At 33.8% G+C, this 7,854-nt stretch overlaps 1 non-coding gene across 1 annotated transcript; it reads left to right on the forward strand.

Moving 5' to 3' along the window:
• Positions 1-1,774: 1,774 nt before the first annotated feature.
• Positions 1,775-1,881, forward strand: LOC139903775 (small nucleolar RNA R71). Its single transcript, XR_011778568.1, has one exon. It is a non-coding gene; the product is annotated as a small nucleolar RNA R71 (small nucleolar RNA).
• Positions 1,882-7,854: the final 5,973 nt, after the last annotated feature.

Here is a 7,854-nt window from a genome sequence, read left to right on the forward strand (position 1 = left end):
CCTCTCTACCTAACAAGTCATATCTCTCCTGGAATTCTGATTCTTCTTCCTTAATATCGGTTACTGATGTTATATGTTCTTTGGTTCTGGAAATTGTCCTTCTTAATGCTTCCTCTTCAGAAATGTCTTCTTTAGTTTCAAAGGTTGGTTCAGGAATCTCAACACAGTCCTCTTTTAACCGTGGTTCCTAAAATACTGGAATGAAATCTGTTTCTTCATTCGGTCTTCTCCTTTACAGAGGTAGGGGAATGCCTTGACCTAGCGGTGCTATTTGAATAGTCTTCCTAAGAAAGTTACTTTTGGAGAGGGGAGATTTATATTGACCAGGATCTATGGCTGAATGGATGTCGAGATTTCTTCAGGAGGTGTAAAGAACAGATCCTTAGAAATCTGATCTTGACTACATATAGCCATGGTATCCTCCAGATATTCATTGACGAATTCTTGAGAAGAATCAGCGAGATTGAGATCTTCTTTTCGAGGATGGCTCATGAGTCGGTCAATATTAAATGTGACTTCTTCACTACCAACTCTTAATTTCAGTGATTTCTGGTGTACATCAATTACGACTTTGGCAGTATTCAAGAATGGTCTGTCAAGTATGATTGGGACCTTCGTATCTTCCTCAATATCCATAATGACGAAATCAACGGGGAATGCAAAATTATCCACTCTGACTAGGACATCCTCAGTTATTCCTCGAGGAATCTTAACTGATATGTTGGCGAGTTGGATAGTCATTCTTGTAGGCCTTAAGTCATTTAATCCTAGATTTTTGAATAATGAATAGGCATTAGGTTTACACTGGCTCCTAAGTCTGCCAACGCATTGCTAATTTGGACATCTTGCAGGTAGCAAGGTACCGTAAATCTTCATGTATCTCCTAACTTAGGGGGAATACCATGTTGTAACACTAATGAACATTCTTCTCTTAAGAACTATATCTCTTAATCTCTCTTTGTTTGATAGCATTTCTTTGAAAAATTTAGCGCAGTTTGGCATTTCTACTAAAGCATCTACTAGTCGTTCATTTAAATGCAAATTCTTAATAATATCCCAAAACTTAGCGATTTGTGCTTCTTGTTTTTCCTTCCTAAGCCTACCTGGGAAAGGTATGCGGGCTCGCGGAACAATTTCCGGAGCTTTAGGAGAGATAGGTTCCGGTGGGTTGACAACTGGGTCAATTGACACAGGTTTCGTATCGGAAAAATCTTGTATGGGTACATTAACAGTTGTTTCCTTCCCACCTCTAGTGGTTAATCGTTTAAGCATAAGCTGAAAATTGGTTATTAATTCTTCAAAAGTCTTTATTAAAGTATCAAACTTGTTTTGGCATTCTATGACTTGAAGGTTTATCGTGTATTGCTTTTTCATAAATTCAACTAAAGTTTTCTTAGAGTGGAGAGTAGGTTGGTGTAGTGGGAGGATTGTATTAAAGTCCGAGCTATTCTGCTGTTTATATGTCCATCTAGGGTAAGGATACCTTAGATTAGTTCTAGAAGCATCGGTACTTTTAGGAATTGGTAAACCTTGAAGAGTGAGGGTGAGATCTTGTAATCTGGTTTCCAGCATTTTTACCGTATGAGTGAAGACGTCATCCTTCTCAGCAGGTTCATTGTTCCAATCTTCCTGTTGTGCAGCTATTGTGTCTAAGAGATTCCATGCTTCGTCTGCTGTTCTTGACATGAAATTGCCTTGCGAGGCCATGTCTAGGAGACACTTATCATCCTTGGTCAAACCATTGTAAAACGTGATGATTATGTCCGCCCGACTTAATGAATGATTCGGACATCTTTTAAGCATCACCTTAATTCTATTCCATGCTAGACACAATGACTCGTTTTCTTGTTGAAAAAAGTTTGTGATGTCATTTCTTAAACTGGTTTGCAGTGAGGGTGGATAAAATTTGTTTATAAACTTGGTGGCTAGTTCCTCCCATGAATGTATTGAATTTGGTTTAAGCTCATCAAACCATGTTAAAGCGCGTGTAGACAAAGAATGTTAAAAAAAATGAAGTTTTAAAATATTTTTATCGTTTTTTTCCTTCTTAAAAGAGTCAATCAGACTGATAAATTTGTTTAAGTGAAAGTTTGGATCGTCAGTCGGTAATCCTTGAAATTTACAGATCATGCTGACCAGTTTGATCATATGTGAACTGATTTCAGGAATTCCTTCGGTTCCCAAGGTGATTGGTCCTCCTCTTTCTTCTAAGCATGACTTTTGCATAGTAGCAAGGGTATGTTGATGTTCCATTTTTTAGATTTTCTGTTTAAAAAAAAAGACTTAAAAGTAACTTTTAGAAAATGTTAATTGACTAAAAGGATCGATAATTTAATAAAAACAATTATTCTTGAAATTTGGTGGCTAACCTTATCGGATATTCCAACTGATAGGACTTCTTACAGATTTCTTCGTATCTAGCTGGGCAGGCCGACTACGGAGAGGCAAGATCATTTTGGTTCCAATATAATTGGAGACTGTTCGGAAAATCCAACAACTAGGTCAGTGTATGATTATCTTTCTTAGACACCACCAAACAATACTTTTGTCTGTTCAAAATCTTTCTCAATTAAAATATTCGATCCCCGGCAGCGGCGCCAAAAACTTGTCACTACCTTGATATAGTCGAAACGGAAGATTTTATTCGTGCAGTATCGTTAGGTCGCAAGGCGTCAGAATTAGCTGATTAGGGTAGCGAACAGTGGTTTATTAATTATATTTTGCGGGGCCTAAATTTACTTTTAACTTTCTAATGGTTGAAGGTGTAAGTTAACCTAGGGTCGTACTTTTGAATGGTTTAACGAATTGAAGATCAAGTGGATAATTGTCTTTGTTTAAATTACCTGGGTAAAGGATAGTAGTTTGTTTTGGGCTAATAGTCCTAATTGCTGAAAAGTAAAGAAAGTGGAAGGATATTTAGAGTATGCAGATCTGGGAAATGTTGACCAAGTTATCGGTTTGAGCTAGGAAAAGGTAATTATGTTTATGTTAAAGCTAAGATTGGAATGGTGTAGATCAGGTTGGATGAGCCAATTACACATACCTACTTATCTCTAGACTCTCGGAGTTCTCATTGAGTAGTGAAAAGTATGTCACTTGGTTGTATAATTAAAAGGTAACTATACCTTGTAGGTTATCCTCAGTAAAGCACTAGGTTTATTAGTGACTTGAGCTCTAATCCTAACCCTCGTTATTAGTTTAGTTAACTGAATAACAACGTGTTGTGTTGATTGAACACTGATCACAAATGGAAGGAGTTTGTCGGGTTAAGTTGACAAAACCTTAAATGAAAACTAACAACCATTTCATCATACTAATGAGAACATACTAATCCAAACATTATACAGCATTACAGTTGATATACTGAAAGTAAAGCAGATAGAAACCTAACAGATACCTAAACAGTTGATATGACTTAATCCTAGGGCAACAATCAAACAAGAACATACAATAGGTTTGGGTTATATAGCCAAGGCACTAGCTAGATCTTAACAGCTCCTAAGAGGTCTCTTTGGAATAGTCAATAGGCATACTAAGTCATTCATGTCTCAATTCCTAAGTTCCGTGTCCTAAAAGCGCATTCAATACCTCTCGGGAACTCCGACCATACCGATTTCATAGAATCTTCAGATACAATATAACCAGGGGTCTTAATCCTATGAAGTAGCTAAGTTCATATAGGTGGACAAGTCCTGATCACAACCTAGGTTGGTCAATCCTCAAGATGCTAGCATACAGGTGATGTTATGCGAGGTGTATACGAAATAGTTATATTTTTATTGCGAAATACTATTAAATACGATAAAATTTTACACAAGTTATTTATTTATTTATAGAGTGCATATACCTAAACCTTGCTACAACACTATAGGCAGTGTACCTAATCGTAAAGTAGTGTAGTTTTTAGTAAGTCCGGTTCGTTCCGCAGGGAGCTAGCCAAGTTTAACGCTAAATTTTTAAACTATATTCGAATATATATATATATATATATATATATATATATATATATATATATATATATATATATATATATATATATATATATATATATATATATATATATATATATATAAGTAGTATCATTATTATTATAAAAAGGGGTTTTTTTACCGTTTAGTGACCGGTTTGTCGATTTTATGTCTTAAGTCACAATTAAAACCTAATGTAAAATATTAAAAATAAATATAACTTAATTTAAAGCGTAAAGTAAATAATGATAATTAAAGTGTGATAAATAAAATGAAGGTAAATAAAAGTGCGATGAGATATAAAATAAAGGAATTATGCTTATTTAAACTTCCGTAATCATGATGTTCGACGTGTTGATTTTAATTTATTACCATGGGTTAATTGTCCTTTATCCTGGATTATTCGATATGTCCATACGATTTTGTCCATAATAGTCCATCAGTCATAAATATAAAGTGTGAGGATCTTCGTCAAATTATCCTTATACCCGAAATCAAATATTCTAACTAATTGGGGATTCGAACTGTAACAAGGTCTTAATACTTTGTTTAATGAATACACCAGGTTATCGACTGCGTGTAGTCTAAGGTTTTAATACTTTGTTAACAATTACACTAATTACCCTTGAATGTAATCCACCCCTGTTTTAATAAGTCCATTAACTATTAATCCATCTCCGTGTCCGGTTAAATGAACAATAATTTGTATTTATAGATATCCCGCCCACCGTACCCGATTAAGCGTATATGGTTATATATAGATACATCAAATTGTAACCTTTATATTAAATTAATGAGGTATCGTTTCGTTAATATAAAGCCCATTAATAGCCCATAGTCTAATTTCCACAAGTGTCGTTCTTTTGTCCAAACCCCAATTATGGTCCAAAACCCAATTACCCAATCTTAATATTTAGCCCAACATCATGATTACTTCGGCTTAAATAAGCATAATAATAACTTAGCTACGAGACATTAATTTAAAAAGGTTGAACATAACTTACAATGAGTATTAATCGCGTAGTGTTACACGGACAGAATTTCGACTTACAAACTTACAACATTCGCCACTATAACCTTATTATTATTAACTTAAAATTAAAATTATAATTAAAATATAAATATAAATATAAATTGAGAGAAAGATGGATAGAAATAGATGTGTTAAATTCGGCCAGAATTTGTGAAATTTATAGGACCTGACATGCTATATTGTGACATGCGACCGCATGGATTTTCTACCTCCAGGCCATGCGATCGCATGGCCATCATTTCCTGGTCACATTGAATTTTAAACGTGGGCTGCTCTTATTTATTTAATATATAATATAATATATATAATTTTATATATATATATATATATATATATATATATATATTATATTCTTGTACTCCGTTGACTTGTAATTTTAGGCCCGTTGCGTAGCGAGTTCATAGTTGGTTCATGTCCCGGTTCCGTATTTTTGAACGTCCTTGCGTACAATTTAATACCTTGTACTTTGCGTTTTGCGGCTCGTACTCTTGTAACTTTTAGACGTTTCTCATCAATAATTTGAACCACTTTGATTGTACTTTATACTTTTTAGTGTTATGGTCATTTGCGTCTTCAATTCGTCGAATCCGTCTTTTGTCTTCACCTTTTATTATTTAAACGAATATCACTTGTAAATAGAACAATTGCAACTAAAAGCTTGTCTTTCTTGAAGGATAATGCTATGAAATATATATTCGTTTTTAGCATTATCAAATATTCCCACACTTGAGCGTTGCTTGTCCACAAGCAATATAGAACTTGAATATAACTTTACTAGAATCACTTCTTTATTCTTCACACTTTGTACATCAGTGATTTTAATATGGCGGTATGAACAATGATAGTAACGTTGTGGTTTACAGTCCCACATGACTATGAAAATTTAGATCCTTTAAGGAAATTGGATCTTTATGAAAACTTTTGATCTTTTGTAAATTCAATCTAACTTTTACCCTAGATAAGTTTTCCGAAATAACCCTTCACCGGTGTTTGCAAATTGTTTTTGTGAGTTTTGTGGGTTTCAGATTTGAAAATTTTAGCTTAAAACTTGCAGTTTTGTGTCACCCACTTACTAACCTTGTATTAGGAAAGCAACATGTCCAGTTTACTTGCTCCGTATATTACCTTTCAGTAAACTACCGTCCGGTTGTAAAGGAAAGCGTTGAACAAGCAAATGTTAAGGCAATGTCCCGTGCCATGCTTTTGATTATGGTCTATAACGTGTCGGATGCAATTACTATCCTTTATAGGAGAAATAGTAAAGATCACCCTATAGTTTTTCGGTCTGGCACAAGGTCCTGTCTTCGACCATGCTATGCAACCACCGTTCTTACAGTTGACACCCGATTTGGTTCAGGTGACCTAATGAATTTTGGTGAATTCTTAGGATTTTACGTTCAATGGTAATGAACGCATTGAAAATAGGTTTTCAGAAAACAAATCGGTTTGTAATTTGATCAAAATATTTTCTCGTTCAAGCTCGAGTTTAGATATCATCGAATTCCATGAGTTTGAATTCTCAATCTTTAAGGTCAATCTCAAGGATTGAGTAATATCAGGCTAAAATGCTGATTTTTGATTTTTAAGGAGATTATCCTTTCTGAGGATCTAATTCATTAGTATTATAAGCTAATTTGCAAGGTGCCCCCCCATTGTACGAGACAGATCCTCTCATGGTTAGGATAAGTCTGACCACTTGGCGACCCTGTTTGATGCTGAGGTCCGTGGATTTCCAGCTGATTTTCGAGAAAACTTTTCAAGGTTTTTCGTAGACTCTACAACTGGTCTGGACGACAACTTCCTGACCTAAATCAAGAAGCGCGTGCCTTTTTCTCGGAAGACTTTACTTCCTTTTAAATTCCATTTATATTACAATAAACTGGGTAAAACTGATTAATATCATCCAAAACAAAAGTATTTTCAATTATTTGTACAAAAATATGTGATATATGTTCTAAATAACTTGGTAAATTTTTCTCACACTTGGCTTTTATTTTCCTTTCTTTGCCTTTTTATTCTCCTCTATTCCATTTTAAATAAATTCAAGCATTTTGGATTGTTTCTCAATTTATGTCCTTTCCGAGGTAACAATAATTTCGGTGTTAACACCTAGTTTTATCGTTCATAAATATGTATAAACATGATTTTGAATTCATTTATTTGAAAATTTTTAAAAATTTTACTAGAATTGTGTAGTCGGTATATAAGACTATGGCTGTTCTTTATTATCAGAGAGCACTAGATTCTAATACAACTACTGCGTTACTAGTATTTTTAATGGTAACCAAGTGTTTAAACTAAAATTTAAAAATCCGAAAGAATTTAACCCTTTCCCACTCTTAAGATCATGCAATGCCCTCATTTGCAAGAAATCAGTAACAATTTAAATTGTTGAGGGTGATTAGTGTAAAAAGATGATTAAAGTTTTACCAAAGTTTCCAAATATATTGTTGTATGCTTTGAATGATAAATGGTGCACTTTATTTGTTCATTCCGTCTGTTGTTACATCACATTTGTTTTTCATTTTGTCGTCAAAATTAGTAGCTTTTGCTGAACTTAATGCCAGTCTTTGAAAATACGCTGTTTTACCATGTTGTGTACATGAGATAAAATACATACAATACAAATATAAACATGCATGGTAATTTGAAATGGGACTTAATATCCCACTTTCAAATTACAAAAATGAAATATTTGTACAAAATAATAAAAATATTAAACATTACATTAAAGTATCAAAATGTTAAATGTTTAGCATAAATAGATAAAAATAATAAAAGAGAAGACATCACGAATGGAACACTATTGATTTGGATAGGGGTTCCAGTTCATATCATCATTTGGGTTCCATG

This window comes from Rutidosis leptorrhynchoides, chromosome 3 (assembly GCF_046630445.1).
Source record: "Rutidosis leptorrhynchoides isolate AG116_Rl617_1_P2 chromosome 3, CSIRO_AGI_Rlap_v1, whole genome shotgun sequence".
NCBI classification, from domain to species: Eukaryota; Viridiplantae; Streptophyta; class Magnoliopsida; order Asterales; family Asteraceae; genus Rutidosis; species Rutidosis leptorrhynchoides.